Source organism: Triturus cristatus, chromosome 7, assembly GCF_964204655.1.
Source record: "Triturus cristatus chromosome 7, aTriCri1.1, whole genome shotgun sequence".
NCBI lineage: Eukaryota > Metazoa > Chordata > Amphibia > Caudata > Salamandridae > Triturus > Triturus cristatus.
In genome coordinates, this window is record NC_140590.1 from 198,550,953 (window position 1) to 198,574,540 (window position 23,588).

Consider the following 23,588-nt stretch of genomic DNA (forward strand, 5'->3'; position numbering starts at 1 on the left):
GTTATGATGATAAGAGTGCATGGGAACAAATTTCGATTTAGGGTGAAGTCCACTGTCTGCCCCTAGATTTTGAGGAATATTAAATTCCCCAAGAATCGAGGTAACATCATTATCCTCCTCGTTATTAAGGCTCATAAGACAGTGTATGTTCCTAATATCGGCAATAGTGTGTGTCACATCTGGAACAATATTGGTTTCCACCTCAGAATCAGATGGCCTGTTAGAAAAGTAATCCCTGAGTTTGATAACCCTTGTGAACTTTTAAAAGTCAATATGTGCATCAACAAAATCACCATCATGTGTGGGACAGAAATTAAGACCCTTACTCAAGATGCTTACTTCATTGCTATCCAAAATTTTATTAGAGAGGTTGACAATTTTGAGATTGTTGTTACCATTTGGAGAGACGTTAATGGTGAAGTCTGTACAAACATTCTCTGTAACTATTTCCTCGATCTCATGCCCAAATTTGTCTTGTTTGATGTTCCACTTCTTGTATCTCCCTTTGGACCTACTTTCCCCCCTCCTTGTTTTGGTGGATCTCTCTTTTGCTGAAGGCGATTGCTTATTCTTAAATCCGCCAATTCTTTTTGGAAGGAGGTGGTCATTTCCCCTAAAGGGATCTCAGGAGTGGTAATATTTGAGGCAGTGCTACTTAATGATGACAAAGATAGATTACTACTTGAACCCATCTCCTCACTTTCTCCTCTCTCCTCTCTTGTTCTTTTCTTGTTGACATCCTCATGTCCCTGTAATCCATCAAATTTTTTGGCAAAGGTATATACCCTGCCGTCTCTATAGTCTTTGTCGTCTCTTTTTATCTTTCTGAGCTTTTTGTCTTTCAAATACAGTTGGTAACCTTCCATTACTTGTTTTAAAACAGCATAATTCTTTGCAATTAAGTCTTTTTGTGTCAAGTATCTCTAGCTCTACCTGTAGCTTTTTTCCCTTTTCAGCGGCATGTCTCACTAGTATCCGCATCATAGTTCTCATTGTACTGGTCTTTCTTTCTTATCTCTGTGTCACCTTATATGGACCTTAAGCATTATTTAGTATATATCCTGGCTACCCTCGGGATGTCACAACCGAATAAGTAATGTTACTATTTTGCAGAATGTCAAACTGTCCTAATCATTATACCTGTATCGGTTTGGGTTCATTTGAAGGAATGCCATCACATAAGTATTCCAATATATGACCTCCACTGATACTCTTTAATCTTATCCTATATGTACTGGCTTTATTATCATGCACTCTTTACATTTATTTTGACATTGTACAGCTCACATTATCCCTTAAAACAAACAAGTCACCATTGCTTTTTTTGTTATGCTGGTATCGTTAATACCTTATAAATGTTTTTCCATAATAACATGGTGGCTATTAATTTTTATGCAATATGCCATTATTCCTGCTCTAAACCCTTTTTTATATATGCCTGTAGCTCAATTCTGACCGTCCTTCTGGGTGCTTATTCATTACGGTATAATACAATATGTGGTCGTTACGATATGCCATCTAAAAGCTGCTCCATTTGTTTCGTTATACCTATGCTTGAGTAGTTTCTTTAAAAACTAGCTTGTATTCATATTATGTCCAATTTGTATTCAACACGTTTTCCCTGAAATTACGGTACGCCATGCTAATCTGCCGCGGAAGAGTACAGCGGGATTGCGTTTGTTATTCTTGTGTTGTTACCGGTCTTTGGTAGCATCTTTTGTTTTTTATAAATTTTGCGTCTAAATTATTGTTATTACATTTTCCCCTTTAGGATTATTTTTTATTTTTTATTACTCTTATTATTTTGGGTTTCCTATTTTCGGTCTGTTCTTTATTGAGGTAAAACTCCGTTTTAGACATAGTTTGTATATGAAGAAATACCTTTCAAATATGGCGCGGACTGTTTGGTCTTTACCACGCTTTTGGCAATGACAAGCATAGAAGGACTATGAGCAGGCATGCGCATACTTAAGCAAGGGAAAAATGGCGCTTCTGTTCAAACTATTGGAACAGAGCTCCGGTACTTTGACCGCGATCTACGACAGTTCACAGGTAAAATCGGACGAGTGCTTTCACGTATGTTTAGTAGCAAATTTATTATTTTCCGCTCTAATTGTTGTAGCGAGTAATTTTTTTCTTACCACTCGACCGCTAATGCCATAATTTAGGGTTGCTTTTTAGTTCGAGTTGATTCTGCTTACATCGGTATAGGTCTTTCATCTTTAATAAATGCAACATATAATAGCGAGGCTCGGATAAGACACTCGGTATCTATACGATAAGTTACTTTCTATACTGAAGCTTTGATACATTTACCTACTTCTGCTATGCAAATTTATTCAATTTGGTGGCCATTAGTATATATTCTGAAACTCTGTCCATACCGCATGCATAAAATTATAGTAAGGCTTAGGATTCCAACGTTATATTTACACGAACATCACGCTTTCACGCTTGTACATTCTAGTGCGGATTTATTAATATAGGCTCAGCACAGTTTCTTCCTCCACTATGGTCAAGCCTGTTTTTTACGTAGGCTCAAAATAACATGACTTGAGTCCATATATTACCTAAGCATATTTTTGGCTGTATACCCGTCATCGAGTGACATATTAGCAACCTTGTGGCATTTATATTATTGCGTCAGGTGCTATATTTCTTAACATATCAGTTTAAAATTATTCTTTTTGCACTTTTTGAGTGATATTATCTTTTTTACCTATACATACTATCCTTTTTTACCTATACATGGTATTTGTAAATATAGGAACACAACAGAGTTAAATACATATTGTGCTATATTTATATTGTTTTTCTTTTTTCATAATTGTTTACACTCTTCTTTCTCTCTTGTTTCTTCTTTCTTCTTGATAGGAATATAGGCCACTAATTAGGCCGTCATTAAGGTAAGGTGATCTACGGTATTGTCTATACACTTTAACAACGCGTTGTTGTATGCAATACCAATGGCACTTTATGCCTTTCCCTCCCTTTGATTAGGACTAGGACTTGGGCACTTTACATAATACAAGTGTACCTACCATGGATTTTTGACGAAATACTTAGCATTGATCACCAAGTTCGGGAACCTTGCCTCTTCACAAATAGGCATTTCGATCTTCTTAAGTGACCTCTCGGACACGTGAGGACACATTCGGTGAGATTGTGTACTGATGTGCATTGATAATTTTAGTGATACAACCAATTAGTATGCTTTTCTATTTTTTTCACTAAATTTTTACCTTTAAAATATTGCATTTCTGATATATATAATTCTTGTCTTTTTTCTCTCTAATTCCTTTATATATATGTTTACTTTATATTATACTGATGTCCTTATTGTGTTATACTCTTTGGTATAAACTTATACTTTCTCACAAGAAGTTTCACGTTTCTTTTCCCTCTCCTTATTTCTTGGCCTTTTTACTTTTCTCTTTTACTATGGTAAATAAGAACTAAACACTTTGAGAATAAATAATATAGCTCGGTTCTCTTTCTTTCTCAAACGTCATTAGACATTATGACCCCCACTTCCTTTTTTTTTTATGAGATATATATATTGTCTGTTGTATGTATATATGTTTTTACTTAATTGCTTGTTGGGTCATGATTTTGTGTTTCTTTCTTTGTTGTCAATTATTTCATTTAAGTATGTAACGATTATATGTATATACTTGTTATTCATTTTTAAATGTTGTATCCTATATGTTTGATTTTATATGTGGTGGTTGTATTTAGTTTGTATTTATGTATTTTTTTCAGCCCTGATGAAGTTCCTTTAGGAACGAAACGCATTGGCTGATGTCCAAGATTTTAAAATTGAAAAACTATTAAAGAAGTAAGTACATTTTGGAATACACATGAAGTGATTTGACTCTATCCTGGTGCACCATCCTTTTCTTCAATTTTGAATCTACACGGATAATTACACTTCACATGTGACTCCCAGTGTGCCACTGATGTGACTCTGTCATGTGTTCCCATGAGCTTTCCGTTGGCGTTCCGTCAACTGCATCTGCTGTTGCAGCATCCAACATGTGTCTGTGTGCATATGTGCATGACACACATATACGCACACCATGCCACATGTGGACTCACACGTTACATGTGTCATGATGGTTCGAAGATGACTTCCTGACATGAGGCAATATCTGCATTGTCTCAATGTCTGTGACATCAGTTTTTGACATGGACCCCTTAATGGAAATGTGTGTCATCTGTCCATTTCCAGATAACATGTGACCTGTGCGTCTAGACTCCCGCCAGCTGTCTGTATGAGATGACATCCTTCAAATGCTGATATGTGGATGTCTGTCACTCATGTAATGTGTCTGGCTTGTCACTTACACTGGCCAACAGCAATTTCATGGCATGTCACGTCAACATTGCCATGCAACTAATGTGGCTGGCTCTTCGTAGGAGTATCACCTGGCTGGCCCACGTGTCATGGATGCATTGCACAGCACAGACTCTGTATTGAGCAGATGTGTATTAGCTGTTGAACATGTGCTCACCTCAGTGACATTGGTGTGGTAATGTACTCACTCTTCGTTATTCCTTCCAAATCTCTGCAGGGCACCGCCTCTCCCCAGACGAATGCCAGACCTGGATGCCATGCGTGAACATGACTGCATACGCAGATACCACTTCTCGCAAGAGTTGATAGAGGACTTGACCCGCCGGCTTGCACCACACCTCCAACCACAACACAGGTATCCTACAGCTCTGACCCCCAAGTTGAAGGTGATGGCAGCACTACATTTTTTTGCCACCGGCACATTTCAATTGACCATAGCTGATGTCGGTGGCATGTCCCAGACTATGTTCAGCCGTGTCCTGCATGATGTTATAGAAGCCATGTTGGTGCACCTGGATGAATTCATCCATTTTCCCACTCGTGAGCAGATGACAGGTGTCAAGGGTGAGTTCTATGCCCTGGGAGGGAGGCCTCATGTAATTGGGGCCATTGATGGGACACATGTGGCTTTGGTACCACCACATGCACAGGAGGTAGCCTATAGAAACAGAAAACATTACCACTCCATTAATGCCCTTGTGGTGTGTCTTGCTAACATGCTGATTTCCCATGTCTGCACGTTTTCCAGGGTCCGCACACGATGCATACATCATGAGGCGTAGCAGGGTGCCAGAAATGATGCTGCAGCTGCAGGCGGAATGAGCATGTCTTGTTGGGGGGTATACTCTGTTAGTCCTGTGTTCAGCGCTATCTTTGTATCTTAACGGTACAAAAGGGGGTGGTGATGGACGGAGCATCAGAACCAATTAAACACTCACACCCAGTCAACAGATCTGGGTTTGATCCATCACCGTTCTTTAGCCCACTCTGCCACCCCAGTTCAGACATGGCCATATGCAAATCAGTCTGACCCTGTGCCTCATGGGAACAGTCCAGCCCAAACTGCCAAGCCATGCCTTTCCTGGACCGGAAACAAGCTTCCTAGGACCGGTTTCTGGCATTTCAGCCGTCTTCAGCCAGCTGGGCCGGCGGTGGCAACTGCCGGGCCGGCCGCGGTCATCTGCCCGCGATCGCATTCCAGAAAACCGCCGGTCCCATCACCATGACGGTGAGATTTTCCACCCGTCACTTTTTCACCGGTAGCAGTCCACACGCTTGCCTGGCGGGCAGAGCTGGACCGCTAAAATTGGGCCAGTGCAGGGTCAGGCTCCACCGGCATGATTATGATGACGGGGGTAGCCAGCTTTTCCGCAGCAGTGAAACCGCCATGGAAAGGCATGCGGAGAAAGTCTCAGGGGGCTCATTGCGGGCCCCCAATGTGTTTGGGTGGGTGTGGGTGCACTGGGGGGTACCCATGGTACCCTCCTACATGTCCCTGTACCAGGTGGCAGGCACTGTTCAGTGCCTGCCACGCAGTGCACGGATATGCTGGACATGCTGTTTTTAGGTCTCGCTCAGCCCAGCTAGAAGAGACATTTTGTAAGTGACTTTTTTAAGTGCTGCTGGCTGGCCTAGTGCTTGAGTGCACGTGAGCATGCACGCACGCAGCCGGCATGCGCTAGGCCAGCCAGCAGCACTCAGGAGAGCGTCATCGCGATCACTTTAGCTTTCTCAGCGATCGTGATCGCGATGACTTTTTTAACATTAAAAGTAAAGCATGGGTGCCGTGATTATACCAAAAGTAAAGAAATAGATGTTTTTTCTATTTCTTTACTTTTGGTATAATCGCGGCACCCGCGATTACTTTTAATGTTAAAAGTAAAGCGCGGGTGCCGCGTCGGCCTGGCGAGCGCTTGTTTGGCCTTCTAATAGACACTGGCATGGATCATAGTGCACTATTTTGTAATGCTATAATTTGTCTATTCCTTTATGTTCTTGTGCCCCGTATTACTCTATGATGGTAGCCAACACTGTTTGTATGTTTATTCATATTTATTTATGAAGCACAGTACCCGAAGTACTCACTACCTTAACCGACGGAGAAGGAAGAAAATAAACTTATGAGAACAAGTGAATTTTAAGCTGTGCCTTACCTTACATGGGTCTTAGTGAGTATGAACTGGATATAGAGCTATAGCTGCAAATGGCAATCTTTCTAGAGAGCTTTGCTGTACACAGCTATTGAAGTGCTCATTCTAAAGCGAGAGATGAATGAAGCACTTTCTTGGCAGCATTTCCCGACTCTGCTCCTACTGGCCCTATGTTTATTAATTTAAGAGGTTTGCCAGGCGGCCGAATGTTTCAGCTTTCGGAGACCCGGGAATTTGTTCCTTCTAAGGTTTGGCTTATGCATGGGGGATTTCATCTTCAGGCGGATATTTTTTTCTCACGCACCTGGAAGTGATCGGTTCGCACCTGGAAGTGCCTGCTTTGTATGCCACCCCCGATCTCTCATCATGCGAGTCTTCTTGAACGGGCGTCAGTGTTTGCGAAGAGGACTGCAAGGTGAATTTCCGCTTAAGCATTAGTCGTTCGCCTCCCAAAACACTGTGGCTTTGTGCCCGATATCGCTGTTCCATTCTTCTTAAGAATGCAGTTCTTTGTGGTGAGGAGTTTTTTTCTGCTCACCACCAGGGGCGTAACAAAGGCCCCCGCAGCACCCACGGTGCGGGGGGCCCCCAGGCTTACCCATACTGGAGGGGGCCCCCTCATCCCCTACAGATGTGAGTGTGAGGGGCCCCTGGCGTGAATGCATGAGCTCACAAGAGTAGTGCCAATCACCAACAACAGTGCACTGAACACTACCCTTGGAGTCTGGAGCTGTGCACTTTAACGCTTTAATCAGGGGTAGTAAGCGCTACATACAATACAATATAGTCATCTTGTAATTGTGTTTTCTGCACATGGGTCGACGTGTCTGTAATGTCGCCTGCGCGACTCCCTGGGTGATACCATTGTTGACCCAGGATCTGTACTGTATGTGGCGAACCCCCCTCTTACCCCGCTAGTAGTGGGAACGCCGAGGGGGGGACGGGTGGTCACGTGACCAAGCTAATAAAAATAAACCCTCGCGGATGTGACGCCAGAGGCGCGCATACGCGAGAGCTATTTGCCTACCCAACAACTGGTGTCCGAGATTTGTTTTGCGGCCTGCGCCACGTGTATCGCCCGCTACCACGGAACACAACGGTGACCTCTCGTGTGGTATTATTTAATGCAAGGCACTGGTTGAGGGGCAAATAATCGTATTTTTCTAATGGAGAGCTCGCTGGCAGGTATGAGACGCAGGCTGGAGGCAGGTAATTGCTTGTATTCTGTGTAGACAGATCGCCCGACTCTCCAAGGAATCAAGGTCGGAGTCTACAGAGAGCTCTAAGTTTCGATTCCTGCTCAGACCATGCTCCGGGAGAGGCCGTCTCCTGATACTCTCTGCCCCCGCTGAAGCTCAGTTCTGTCACCCATCACATGCCCAGACTGTCACTGGTCGGCTCGAGCACAGCAGGCCAGTCCGGCAGTCAGAATTACAGTCAGTCAGTCATAAGCTTTTATTCGATATGCAAGATATCTTGTAAGCACATAAAAAATACAATTATTACAATAGACACATAAAAAACACAGCAACAAGAAGCCAGTAGAAAATGCATAAGAAGATAAAAGGACATAAATTGCCCACAATAAATTATCTAAAAAGAGAATTAAACAGCTACTGACAGTCTCTTACAACGAATAAGCCAGGACCATTTTAAAAATTTTGCAATTCCACACACTAAAAGGGGGGAAGTGTCCGTAGTTAAGATACGCAGGGCTTCAAGGTAACTACGTGTGCCCATATTGCGACAAAGGGGTTTCAACCAGACACTCCTAGGCCTTGCATAGTCCGGGCAAACAAATAAGACGTGTACAATGGTCTCGGCCTTACTTGGGCAACACGCACAGTTGGAAGAAATACGGGGCACAGGTGACCAACACGATACCAGTGCACCCAGGGGGAGGCATCCGACTCTGAATCTAAAATAAAGGGCTCGATCAAAAGGGAGAGTTATCAAGTCCAGGTAGGGTTCAAAAACCACAGTGTCTTTAATTTGCAAAAAGGCGACAGTCGACTTGCAGTGATTAGAGTTTGTAATTGTCCGCTCCGTACACCAGTTCCAATAAAGCGCCTTGACAACTTCTTTTGGAGGGGCTGAACGTGATGACCAACAGCCTCCTAGACCGACACTCTCCAGAAGCTTTTTAGTATCTCTTAGCCACTTTATCTTAGCCCAACCCCCCAAACTCATTATTTCCCCCAGGGCATCAGCATAAGATTTTAATTCTTCACCCCTCCAGATTCTTGTCCATAACAAAAGCGGGCGAAGCTGGGCCTGGTCTTTAATATTTTTACAGCCCATATCCAACCGGACAGGTACGGATGGAGTGCTCATGGGCACGGAGATAAGGGATTTCAATAACTTGCTCTCCGCTGTCTCTAGGTCTTTCAAACAACAATGACCCCACAATTCTGCCCCATACAAGGCTGATGACACTACTTTAGCCTTGTAAATATCAACTACTGGGGTGAGTGATCACCTTGGAGAGGCCCTGAACTCCCTCATAAGGGCACCTCCCACTCTCCTGTGGCTGAGGACCATTTTGTCAATACGTCTTGCCCAAGACATCCTATCCGTGATCCGAATACCGAGGTAATCGAATTCGGCTACTTTCTCTAGGGGGATCGAGTTTAGAGTCGGTGGGCGGCCCAGTTTCTTAGGAGGATTTAGGACTAGATATTTTGTTTTATCCACATTTATTGTTAATCCTCTTGCACCACAGAACTCCTGAAATCGTGTTAATAATTTCTGCAGACCTTGAGGGGTTTTCGAAATCAGGAGCGTGTCGTCCGCAAAAAGCAGGGTGGGGATACGGACTCCTCCGAGACAGGGGGCGTCGGCTGGTTCTTGTTGAAGATGTTTTACCACCCCGTTCACATAAAGTGAAAATAGGGTGGGTGCCAAGACACAGCCCTGTCTTACGCCCCTAGAGACTGGAATCTTCTCAGTGAGTTCACCGTTTTTGCCCCAACGGACCTGGGCAAAGGTATGGGCATGAAGGCTGATGAGAAGTGACAGGATGTAAGGGGGTAAGCCCAGCTCATGAAGTACCCTCCAAAGATCTTCCCGGGGGACTAGGTCAAAGGCAGTCTTCAGGTCTATAAAGGCCAGATAAAGACTGCCCTTGCCCAGTTCCACCACCTTCCACCCCAATAATACCAACCTAAACACCTGCTCAATTGTCCCCATTCCAACCCGAAAACCTGCCTGAAAGTCTGAAAGAATTTTGTTCTCCTCCACCCAATGGAGAATCCTTCCAAGGATGGCTTTACCAGCTATCTTTTGGGTGGAGTCGATCAGACTTATGGGTCGGTAGTTCCCCGGTGTTTCCCTGCACCCTTTTTTGTAAATCGGGACCACCACCGCCCCTTTCCAAGATTCTGGTACTGCCCCTCCCATCATGATGTCATTAAGTAGTGCTGATATGACCCGTGCCCATTCCGCTGGATATGCCCTCATAAGGTCCCCCGGGAGGCCATCGGGACCCGCAGCCTTGCGTGGGGCTACCCACCCTATAACCCCCTCAAGCTCTAACGGAGTAAAAAGATCATAGGCATGAGGTTCAGATGTTCGAGTGAGATCCACCCCCACATTACAATCCCCATCTGGAGGGAGGTATAAGGACCCAAAATGCTTTACCCAGCTTTGTGGCGGGATGTTACAGGGTCTCACAAGTGCATCGGGATTTTTCCGTGCACTTATAAGATGCCAGAATGCCCTTGAGTCCCTGGATTTACTGGCCTGGAGCAGGTCATCCCAATATTTGTCTTCCCACTCCCTCCTGGCTAATTTAAGGGAGTTATTGTAGGCCTTCCTTGCTTCCTGTATCGCAGGGCAGGACTTAGCTTTGATCGCCTCAACTAGCTTAGTCTTAAAAACCCTGCATGATTGGGTATACCAGCCATCAATAGGTTTTTTCGCATGTTTATTACCCAATTTGTTATAGTGTAGAGTAAAGACATTAGTTAAGGCTTCAATCAGGGAGACAAAGAGCGCACTCACTCTACCCACGCCCTCCGAAGATAATCCGAGGTTTAATACCGTATGGTTTAGGTGAAATTGTATTTCTCCAAGCTTCCCCTCTGATAAAACCAGTTTGGCCCATTTAGTACGCCTACCACAAGGAGAGACTTCCGAGACCTCAGGTGGTGCTGTTACCCGGTTAATAGTATCCTTACTTGAGTCTCGCCACCATTGGGCCATACTCAAAGAAAGGAGGTTGTGATCGCTTTCAGACGAGGGGACCACCTGCATGTCGTTCACATAGGGCCACAGACATACATCTACTAAAAAATAATCTAACCTAGAGGTATGTCCAGGCCTATTGTAAGTGTGGGCGCCCACCCTATCCGAGGGTGTCCTCCCATTAGCAGCCCTTAGATTGAATTCGAGGCTCAGGGAGTATAACTGAAGCGCCACTTCTGACCACCTTTTAATCGGTGGGATTTCCAGAGCCGGAATCCCCCACCTGGAATCCTCCTCTTCTTGGTCGAGGGAAACGTCCGAGCCCAAGGGCTCGAACGTACAGTTCATATCACCTGCAACCAATATACGAGACTTATATGGGGTATTATTTAACAAAGTCTCGAGTAGAGATATTACAGGAGACTTTCTCCCGCCCACGGTTCCCCGGGCATAAACATTATAAACGTTTAAAACAACTCTCCCCCTTGGATCTATTAGGGTGATGTTTTGTATGTCAGGAGAGCCTGTGGGGAATTCCATAATTCTGCAATCAAGAGATGCCGCAACCCAAATAAGGAGGCCACCCGCTGGGCGCCCCCTCCCTGAAGACGAAACAAGCGCAGGGGCGAAATAAGAGGAAAAACCCACCCTGTGGACCGGCACACAACTCCACGTCTCTTGGAAAAGGCACAGAGAGTGCTCGTCAACCGGAGCAATAAAGTCAGGCAGGGCCAGCTTTCCTGCAATCCTTGCGACGTTCCAGCTGAAAACCTTAAAGGCAGGGTCCGTCACAGCTGATATGTCGCAGGGCCCCGGAATACCCCCACCTGTAGAGCTCCTCGGAGACACATGAGGAAAGCGAGGGTCATGCAAGTCGGGTACAAGATCACCTATCCCACTAGTAGGATTTATATTACTCAATGATAATGCTTCCACTAAATCTACTCTATGCCCAATTTCCAGTCAGATTGGTCCTGCTAGCCGCAGATGTTTCTCCCTACAGTCCCCTGAAACCCCATCCCAATTCAGGCCAAGGACAGGGGGACTTAAACTTCCACCGGTAAAATCAACGATTTGCCTGGGGTAAAAGAAGGAAAGATCTACCACTTTAACCCCCGGAACCCCCATATTGGGAATAGGGGTGCAAATCGATGGTACCACTCTTGGATCTTGAAAATTTATAATTATACAGTCCCCCTCCTGCGTTTTTTTCCCCTGTCCAACCCAGTCCACTCTACGGACACTCAGTATAATGCCATCCACGCCTAGTGGAATTGGCTTATTTGCCTTTAGCCAGTGGATACACTTATTCTTAAGTGATTGATGATTTTCCAACTGGCCGTCCTTTAGAGAGGGCACATTAACCATGACTGCCGCAAAGGGTTGACAGTCTGGAGGAAGGTTTACTGGGGGGATTCGTTGTACATGCTTACTAGAGGCCAGTGAAAGGGTAGATGTAGTGGTAGCATGGGGGACGGGCCTAGGGGTTTTATCTAGGGCTGGCCTGTTAAAGTTAGTGCATACCCCTAGCTTTTTGCGAACTTCCAATATGCCACTCGGTTCCTGGGGGTGCTTTTGATGGGGAGACTTAAGCTTATTTTTAACGGGCTCTATGTGGGTTATGGAACCCTTTTGCTGGGGTCCTGCTTTGGGAGTTGGGATAGATGTTGGGGCCAAAGTTGATGGACTATTAGAGACTCCCTCATCGCAGCATATTGGGTGGTTAGGGACTCGCTGAGATGAAGGCTCGTTTACATTTGCAACCAAATTCTTAGCTACGGTCACTCTACTTATTTGTTTAACTACTGCTTTAAGTGAGTGGAAGCCATCGAGGGTTGATTGCTCGAGTTTGTCTATCCTTTCCCCAAGGTTTTTAACTTGAGTTAGCAACGGATTCAAGAGGCTATAAACCTTCTCAAAAATGTTTTCTGCCGTTGCTAAATCAGGAAGCTTTAAAAGTTTCACACTATTTGCACTATTTGCACCAGAATATAACTCCTCGGAAGGGTTCAAAACATCCCCAGCTATGTCCGACTTATTCACTATAGCTTTTCCCCTTGTAGTTCTCATACCTACTCCAAAAGGCTTTCTTAAACTTTGATAGAGAGCGGCCTGTCTAACTGGGCAGCCCTTTTTACGTTTACGATCCTTTTTACTCAAGGGCCTATTCTCCTGACTAATGATTGGTGTTTGGGAGTTTTTGGGGGACCTAGCTGTCTCCCCTTCTGATAGTGCCAAGGGCGAAGTGGACGATGTTAAGGGCTCCAGATCACCGATGATTTCACTTGGGATATTAATAGATGGTGATGCAATCAGTTTACCAAGACTGTCAGGCTCCACGGGAACTATAGGAAAAAGAGCAGCCAAACTTTCTAACCTACCTATATTTTGTTCAATGCCTACCAACTGGGGTGGGTCTGTGGAAGTACTAAACACACTAGGCGAAGTAGCAGCCTGAACCAGGGTACTGGGAGTTATAAATGATGATTGAGCGTCGACCCCCAGGGATGAACGTCTTGAGGGGAGGTAAACCTCAGATAGACGTCGCTCAGACATGGCAATCTCCTTTTCAATCACCGCCGCCACCCTGGTAATAAAACGGTCCATAGATCCAATAATGGGGCTTGCCGCATTTGGCCCACTAGCGCCTTCATTCCTTAACAACTTGCCAGAGCGCGTAGACATAGTTTGCTGGGTACAAAACCGGAATATGTACTCACAGTTCTTGCGAAGGAAAGGGACGTGGCCCAGCCCAGCCTCCTTCAGCCCCTGACGGCCACAGACGGCCCGCCCTTTGCCCGGGCTTAGCCCGGCGCGCCCCGCGCGCGTCCTCGCGGGACGAGCTACCGTTCGATGTTTTAAGCGCCTCCAGGCGCGGGAAGCTGGTCGGCGGGAGCGTCACCGGGTGAGGGGATGCTGGGAAGTGTAGTCCGGAAGTGTAGTCCGGCCGGCGGAGCCAAGCCCGGCCGGTCGCAGGATGGAGGGGTGAGGGAGCAACAAGCGTGCTCAGCGGAGCACAAGCCCGGCCGCACACACAAACCCCCAGTAGCAGCACACAGAGACCTCGCCACCGTTCGATGTTTTAAGCGCCTCCAGGCGCGGGAAGCTGGTCGGCGGGAGCGTCACCGGGTGAGGGGATGCTGGGAAGTGTAGTCCGGAAGTGTAGTCCGGCCGGCGGAGCCAAGCCCGGCTGGTCGCAGGATGGAGGGGTGAGGGAGCAACAAGCGTGCTCAGCGGAGCACAAGCCCGGCCGCACACACAAACCCCCAGTAGCAGCACACAGAGACCTCGCCACCGTTCGATGTTTTAAGCGCCTCCAGGCGCGGGAAGCTGGTCGGCGGGAGCGTCACCGGGTGAGGGGATGCTGGGAAGTGTAGTCCGGAAGTGTAGTCCGGCCGGCGGAGCCAAGCCCGGCCGGTCGCAGGATGGAGGGGTGAGGGAGCAACAAGCGTGCTCAGCGGAGCACAAGCCCGGCCGCACACACAAACCCCCCGCAGCACCCGCGGTGCGGGGGGCCCCCAGGCTTACCCATACTGGAGGGGGCCCCCTCATCCCCTACAGATGTGAGTGTGAGGGGCCCCTGGCGTGAATGCATGAGCTCACAAGAGTAGTGCCAATCACCAACAACAGTGCACTGAACACTACCCTTGGAGTCTGGAGCTGTGCACTTTAACGCTTTAATCAGGGGTAGTAAGCGCTACATACAATACAATATAGTCATCTTGTAATTGTGTTTTCTGCACATGGGTCGACGTGTCTGTAATGTCGCCTGCGCGACTCCCTGGGTGATACCATTGTTGACCCAGGATCTGTACTGTATGTGGCGAACCCCCCTCTTACCCCGCTAGTAGTGGGAACGCCGAGGGGGGGACGGGTGGTCACGTGACCAAGCTAATAAAAATAAACCCTCGCGGATGTGACGCCAGAGGCGCGCATACGCGAGAGCTATTTGCCTACCCAACAACTGGTGTCCGAGATTTGTTTTGCGGCCTGCGCCACGTGTATCGCCCGCTACCACGGAACACAACGGTGACCTCTCGTGTGGTATTATTTAATGCAAGGCACTGGTTGAGGGGCAAATAATCGTATTTTTCTAATGGAGAGCTCGCTGGCAGGTATGAGACGCAGGCTGGAGGCAGGTAATTGCTTGTATTCTGTGTAGACAGATCGCCCGACTCTCCAGCAAGGAATCAAGGTCGGAGTCTACAGAGAGCTCTAAGTTTCGATTCCTGCTCAGACCATGCTCCGGGAGAGGCCGTCTCCTGATACTCTCTGCCCCCGCTGAAGCTCAGTTCTGTCACCCATCACATGCCCAGACTGTCACTGGTCGGCTCGAGCACAGCAGGCCAGTCCGGCAGTCAGAATTACAACCGCAGAGGCACGGTGTTCTCCTGGGCCATTCTCCAGGGTCAGCGAAAACCGAGCCCGCACGACTCAGCCTTTTACCCTCCCCAATCCATAAATTCCCGACCTGTAATAAGGATACCTTTTATCCACAGCACTTAGAGACAGCAGAAGCGCTGTGCACTAAAGTGAGTTATTGTGTCATATTTCGTGGGGTGCACTCGGCTCCATGTGGCCCAAAGGGTGCAAGTGTTGAACATGACAATCTTTATATGTACTGGACACCTCTGTGTGTCTTAGACGTCCATGAATCGCACTGGCAGGCTTCGAGGCACAAGGCACAGTGTGTTTGTGCATAGCTCTGACCTGGGGTTCACGCTCTTTCCATCGACTCCCACTGATCATATGACTGACCCGAGGCACGGTTACTAGCCCAGGCTCACCCGAGCAGGCCCCGACCATCCCCAGCACCCCCCCACCCCCCCCGCCGAACTATGCAGTCCCAGGCCAGTGACCATAGGCGCTGAAAGAAGGGGTACTGCAGCAACACGACTTTAACTCTTGTTTTTATGTGGTAAAAGTTGCTGTGCCTCAAAGACTGTCGTCAAAGTCAGGCAATAGCTTTTCCCTATGGCTGTTTATTATGTTAACTTGGAATCTGGGTTTACTTTCTCTAACGGCAAAGTGAGATGATTTTGTTAACTGAACTTAGTGGCGGTCCTGCATGGATATGGTACATGTCATTTTTTTCTGACACATGATATCTAAATACCAGTCTGGAAAGCACAAATGAAACGCATTTTTTTCTTAATTATAAAGTATGATGGAAATAAAGATGTTAATAGGATCAAAGTAAATCAAGACATAATTATTTCCTGGAGGCGAATTTCCACGCATTGTTTACTCTCTTTTTAACAATAAAAAACGGTCTCTGACCAAATTTAGTGGCCATTTAAATGGAAAATATGCAGTCTGTTAATGACTCTTCACTATCTTGCTTTAGTAATATAGCTGCGACAGAGTTGTGCTAAAAAAGCACCACCAGCTAAGTACTACACCCTTACCACTGTCCTGGTGAACACCTTTGCGTGACAATTGGAATGTTCACACTCCCTATGACTTCTGTGATGTAACATTGATGTCAGCACCCCCACTCTGTACCCTACTACCCCCTCGCTGACTCCCAGACCACTAGGTGGGGGAGAGTTTGCATTTAACAGGGAAAAGGTAAGGCTTACATTTTTGACCTCCTGTGCCACGTCACAGCAGAGACAGTATCACACCCTGAACTGCAACGAAGACATTTACAGTCCTGTGAACCCTCCCACAGAACAAGTCAATCAGAGGTGTATGTTTGGGGAGCTACACTCCCCGTCCCCCAAATAAATGTATTCACTAGTCTAGTGAATAGTTGGGTACAGGTGCTTTCATTCGGGTATGGTGAGGTGGCTGCAGGACCAATAATTTTTACCTGCACACAGAGACAAAAACTCACGCACACACACTCCTCTCTGCTCTTAAAACTGTTGGTTATTTTGCAACATTTTACAACATATTTTCTTTGAAGGTGCCAAAAGGAGACTGCATAACACAACTGGGCCTGCTGAGTTTTTCAGCACTGTGATGAATAGATTCCTTCACTAATTATCTTTTTAATCACTTCAGCGGGAGCATTTTCATGTGGACTCCTCTGATTTAACAAGCCTTTTTGGTATATTGTATTTATTTTTGTATTTGCATTGCTCCTTGCATTTTCCATCTCGTATTTTGGTGTATGTATGACTTGACTGTTATATGCACAGTGCTCTGATACCCTGAAGAGTCATGTTCATGCTTTATAAAAATCCACAAATAAATAAATAATATAAATAGCATGGTTAATGCTGCACAGCTGAAATGTTGCCACTGACAGCAGAGATTGCACATAATTCACACAGCCTTTACATTTTCTTAAGGACTCAGAGGAAGAAGTGGGTGGCTGTATCATTTGCGGGAGGCTGAGAACAGCGGGGCAGATCTACAAGCCCCCTGCGCCACCAGTACGTCACTTTTTGTGACGTACTGGTAGCGCATTTCACTACTCCATATTTACAAGGATAGGAAAACCACAGTGCGTGGCTTTTCCCGTCCTTGTAAATATGGCCCCTTTAAGCTCCAGAGGGGCCCCTCCAGCACTGTGCAGGAGTGGCTGGCCCACGCCCTGAGAGCTCCTGAATGGGTCCAGAGCGTGGGGGGCCCCCTCCATGTACTTTGCAGGGGGGCCCCCTCTAGTTTCGTTACGCCACTGCTCACCACACAGACATTAATTCATAACAACACAAGCCCCTTCCTTGTCCCGGTCTTTGGTTTAACGCGCTGAATTGTGGGCATTCTTTATCTCCCTCTTTGGGTAAAGGTTTGTGGATCTTCCAAACTCGAGTTAAATGCTTCTCTGCAGCGTATTTTCAGAAGCCAGCTGTTTTTCATTAGCCCGGTTTGATTTGGTTAGTAGCTGGGACTCTGGGAGTCCTGGACCGATGCCCAGTTGGAACGGAGGTGTATTTTTAGGTCTCGTCTGAGACAGCGCATACGGTCTCTTCGAGACATTTAGTAAGTGGCTTTTAAAAGTGCCACCAGAGGCTTTTGGTGGCCTAAAGCTTGAGTGCACGTGAGCGTGCACGCCCACAGCCGCCATCTGCCTTTCTGTCATGGCTCATTAAGCCTCCTCCACCCCCTTGCTGTCTGATCTCACTATCCCCCTCCCTTCTCCCAGTCCCTCCTCGTTAGCTTGTTATTCTTAACATCGCAACCCTGCCGTCATAGCGCTTTTCCCATAACTTTTAGCTGTGTTGCATGGCTGAAAGTTATGATGAAATAGCGCTGAGGTGCATTCGAGCACTATGAAAAAAGCCCTGTAGCGTGTTAGTTGGAATGAATGGAGCCACAAACATACATCTTTGACTGCACCAGGCTGGGTCTGAGCACAGAGCTCATTAGTGCTATAAGGTATGTTTGCTGTATGTCAAACACAAGATACTCCATATTGTAGTTTAGCTGAGGAGCCTTAGAAAATATGGCTTGTATTCCACGTATCAATAGTAGTACACTATACTGCTAGGTGAAATGATCCGCATTTACGGGCCACTGTTTGTGGAGGGGGCTGGTCTGAAAGGGAATGGATAAAGCTTAGAAAAGAAGAGCCCAGACGTCCATTAAATGAGGCCTATGTTAATAATTCCAAACGGAAAGCAGAGGCCAGCACAGGAACTTTACCACTCATCAGCTGACCCCCTGGGTTCTATGAGTAGCTGATACTGCAAAGCATGGCAAGTGCGTACACACACACACATACATACAAAAAATTCTCTTCTGTCCACTGAGTGCATGTGTAGAGATCGTGTGCCCCAGCAGACAAAGCAAGGCAGGCACATTTCACTGTCACGATATGGAAAACCAATATACATGTACACGTGTTTCAAACCTTTGCTCTAAACATAATAAACCGTGCCCGCCTTCCTAGCACTTTTCCCATAACTATTAGCCATGTTGCATGGCTGAAAATTTAAAAAATAGCTCAGTGCTGCTTTGTAGTGCCTTGACAAAAAGTTATTACACAGCCAGCACTGCCCGCATTATACCACTTTTGTGTTTTCTTTCAGTCATGCTACACGGCAGCCATACTGCTGTACAACATGGGAAGAGACAATGACAAAGCCAATACCTTTTCATCAATCCACAACCAATTTATCCACCATTTCACCTTTCCATCCACCCACACATTTTTCTATCAATCACATTCTCTTCTATTATCCTTTCACCTAATATCAATCTATTCACTCATTCATCTTTTTACCCTTCCCTCCTTCCTGTCCTCTATCGATCCTCCCAGTCATCCTTTCACTGTTCATCCATTCACCCATCTTTTCTTCCATTCTCAACTCTTCCAGCCACCCAACTCCCTTCCATGCACTCTTCCATCTTTCCACCCTTCCATTCATCCTTTTGTTCCAGCAGTCTTCCAGTCCTATTCATTCATCCATCCTTTCACTCGTACGTTCATCATTCCAAACCTTCTTTCACCCTTCTTTGTTTTCCTCTTTTCCTCCAACTCCCTTTCCTTCTGTTCCTATTTTAATTCTTCCTTCCACACTTCCTTCTTTTGGTTCACACTTCCTTTCACTCTTCCCTTCACATTTCTTTGTTTTATCCTTACATTCATACTTGTATCCTTCCTCGTTCCTTCCTTTTTTCCCTTCCTCATTTCACCATTTATATTTAGCAATCTATTTCTTTTCTTCCCTCTTTGATTTTTTACTTTATTATCTTTCTATGTACCTCTGATGCCTTTACTTTTCTGGTTTTCCACATTTTATTCATTCAATCCCCCGTCTCCTTCACGCACTTGGCTCAGTTGTCAGCCGTAGGCCTACACGCCTCAGCTCTTTCTGTTCTGCAAACCTGAAGACAGACAAATCCCTCAAAAGAGTCAACATTTTAGTGTCTTATCAGCCAAGTGGCTCATGTCAACACCCACCACACCTCTAGCTACTATAGTAGAGGGTTTAGGCATAGCCAATAGGTCTCGCCTTTGGGACCTTAAGTGTTTAGTTATCCAGCACAATATCCTTGGTGCAACAACATCAACTGTTCCATGGCTGAACACTTATAAGGTAAGGCGAGATCTATTGGCTATGCCAATGCTTGTTGACATTGCGGCCGTGCTGCTGGCAGCAGCAACTGCCGCAATGTTCAATGCCACGATCGTACTGCCGCGGTTGAATTTCGACTGCGGAGCATACTAATTGGATCGGTGGTTATGCCGCAGTACGAGCAGGAAGTGTTTTCCAGCTACCATGGCGATCGGAGTGATTTTCTGACTGCCATCCTAATAGACCCCAAAGGTTCTGGAATGTGGTGATGCAGGTCCAGACCTTCTCGCTCCAAGGAAAGAGGACCGCAGGCAGCAGGCCAACACAACAAAGTTGTTGAGCAAAGTGGCAGTTCCTCCAGCAGCATAGCAGTCCTTCTTCCTGGTAGAATGTTCTCAGTTCATGAAGTGTTCGGAGTTTGTGGTTTCAGATGTAAAGTATTTTTACCCAGTTGGGCCTTTGAAGTGAAGAGGTTTCAAATAGATGCCATTGAGGTGCCTAAGTCCCTGTATTTACTGCCCAGGCTCCAGATTTAGTATAGGGAGTGTCCAATCTGATGTGTGGGGACAGGACACTTCTCATTCAGGTGTGAGTGTCAGCTCCTCCCACCCATCTTGCCCATGACAGCCCATGAGGATGTGGATGGCCCATCAGTTACACCTATGCTCCCATTGTGTGTGGATGCCCAAAGTCCAGCTGTCACCCACACCAGATGTGTATTCAGAGACAGGCAGAAGAAAAAGTAGCATTTTTATAATTACAATTTAAAATCTATCTTCACCATAAGCTAGGATTTTAAATCGGGATTCCAGAAACAGCAAACTTGGGGCGGGGGGGGGGGGGTCTTATTTTTTTCTAACTGGAGTTAACATATACCATGTAATTGACTAATCCCAATGTTAACCTAGGCCTTGCACCAGTGAAAATCAAATGTAAGAGTTTTTCACTACCTGAACAAGTACATGTCCAACTTTTTATACACATTTCACCCTCTCCTTGGCCTGTCCAGAGCCTACACTAGGGTAGACTTAGATGTAATAACAGAAAAAGATTTGGCCTGGCAACAGAGTTAACTTACCAGGTCGACATAGCATTTTGAATCTGCATGCACAGGTTCTGCAGTGGGAGGCCTGAGATATATTTAAGGGGCTACTTAAGTGTGTGGCATAATCAGTACTGCAGGACCACTGGAAGCATTTAATGTACGGGCCCAGGACACACGTAGTGCACTTTTCTAGGGACAGATCAGTAAATAAAATATGCCAATTGTAGTCAAGCCAACGTTACCATTTTTTAGGAAGTGTGCACATGTACTTTAGCACTGATTAGCAGTGGTAAAATTCCCAGAATCCTACAGACAACAAATGCAAGGAAAAACATTCGGGAAGAGAAAGACAAAAGGTTTGGGGTGACACTGAAAGAAAGGGCCATTTCCAACAAAGGAGTTGACAAAAGCTTTCAAGTATTAGTGGAACCATTTGAAGAATTTGCACAAAAATTGAGAATTGAGTTTAACTGCAGGCAAGATTTACCATTTTAAGTCAAAAAGAGAGAGCAACACTGTTTCTCTCCCCTGAGCTGGAGCACTTTAGGCAGACTTGCATCACACACAGCATTGTACGATTATACAAGTGTGTGCGTGATGTCTAGCATAGATTTTGTACAGGACGGGTACTCTTCCAGCACAAAATACTATTTCTAGACGCACGTTAAATGTTTGTATGTGTGGTTTACAGTACAACGCACATGCAGATTTGTAAAACGTTTGGAGAAAATAGAACATTTCTCAATTATTACGCCTGTCCTGAGAAAGTGTACATTTGTGGCTATATCTACTTCTTCTATAGATAAGATTATGCATCAAAACCCATGGGCAGTTGCATGAGATTGTCTCTGAATAAAGCATTCTATGCCCCCTTGTGGCAAAGTTGAACAAAAAAGTGGGACCATATATAGCATTATCTTGCACCAACTAAGCATGCATTGCAGGATAATGTATCTCTCTTATGGATACACCAAACTGTTAATGTATCTGAATTAAGTGAACTCTTGGTAGGAATAGTAACTCCCTGAGATGATGAGTTATAAAAGGTAAAATACCCATGTGTACCCCCAGCTTAGCTCGATCTTGCACTCTGTATTAGTCAACAAATATGGAATGTGCATATTATGTCTAGCCGGACGTTTTTGTGATTGTTCATTCTTTGCATGTTCCTTGTGAGAAGTGGGAATTCTCTATTTAACTGATTTATACAAGCACATGACATCTGGTACATTGTAGCTGCATGCTTGATTACAATGCACACATATCACTGTCAACGCTGATCCATCTCTGCTTTTAATGATAAGGAATCACACTGCAAACAGTAAACCAAAGTACGGTTTACTAAAGTTCCCTTTACTACCCACTCACACACTGATAACCCCAATTGTCAGTGTAACTAGTCAGTTCCTCTCCCCTCCCTCCCGATCTCAGTTGGCCATACCTCTATTTGTTGTAATTCCTACAGGCCTGCAGGGAAGTGTCCCTCAGAGGCTGCTCATGTTGAACCTAATGCTGTAGACACAGTTGAAAAATGCCGTGATCTATGTGAGTTGCTACGGAAGAGAAGATGGGTGAAGAGGGAGGCAGTAGTACAGATCGCACCGGTCAGCAGCAAAAGCTCATCTTCTTGGGATTCTGCTCAGCTGTGTCACCAGCATCAAGTTAAATATCAATAGTCTCTGGGGACCACTTCTTTGTCCCTGACAACCTTGAAATGCTTCTGTCACAGAGAGTCAACAGATAAGCAACGGAGGAATTCCTAAGACGTTAGTCTTTTCTCCCTCTTTACCCCCTGGGACTTGGACTTGGGAGGGTAGAGGGGATGGAGGGAAAGCATGTAGTTGGGTCCTTCCATCAGATAAATGGATTACACAGCACTGGCTGTCATTAATCCCCTCCTGAATAATTAAGCTGACACAGCTGTCTAAAAGCAGAGGGTTCAATTAAAACGTGAGCACAGCCCGACATGTCCTTACAATTAGCTGCATTTTCCGAATCCCCCTGCCAGATTGTGACAGGGATGCGGGAGGCAGCCATGCATTCAGCTGCAGTACACTGGGGAGACTTGCAGTGTTGGGAAGCGCTGCTTACTGACATGTGTGGCGCCTAGAAGCCCTCTGATGGTCTCAAGGCGGACAAGAGCCACCCGTCTGCCCTGGCGTTTCTTGGATGTACTCACTGACATGACTAACATCATGACAGCCTGGCAGGGGCCATAATGCTGCAAATAAACCCATCTTTGAGGGAGCACCGGAGCAGCAGCTTATGAGAGGGGACACACGGGTAAGTTACCAAGTCTTACTTTACTCTGCTGGGCAGAACTCCATGGAATCTTGCTGAGCATTTAAGTAAAACTTCATGAGTTGCACCCACCACTATTTGAAAACTATGGGGCAGATTTACAACTTCTGGCACATCCCTGCAATTTAGCAGGGATGCGACCAGAAAGATGCATCATGCAAAACTACCCGTGCGCCACCATGGGTGTGCCGCATTTACAATGCGACGTGCCGTGGTGCACGGATAGGCAGATGCGTGATGTATCTGCCGGGGTAAGGTTGGTGCAGTGCGAGAGTTGTGTCACGGACGTGACGCAACTTCAGCACTGTACGCCTGCTTCAAGCAGGCACAAGGTTTTGACACAGCGGCGTCTCAAAAGTGACTGGGTGAAATCTTGTAGATTTCACTGCATCACTTTTCCAAGGCTTTTACTCCGACGGAACGCCCACACTGCGACGGAACGCCCACATGAAAACTGACACAGGTTTCATGTGGCGCAGTGCTTTACAACGTGACACATCTGCCTAGATGCGCCACGTTGTCAATAAGTCGCAACGTGGTGCATGGTTTACGCCGCCTCTGTGTCACAAAAGTGACGC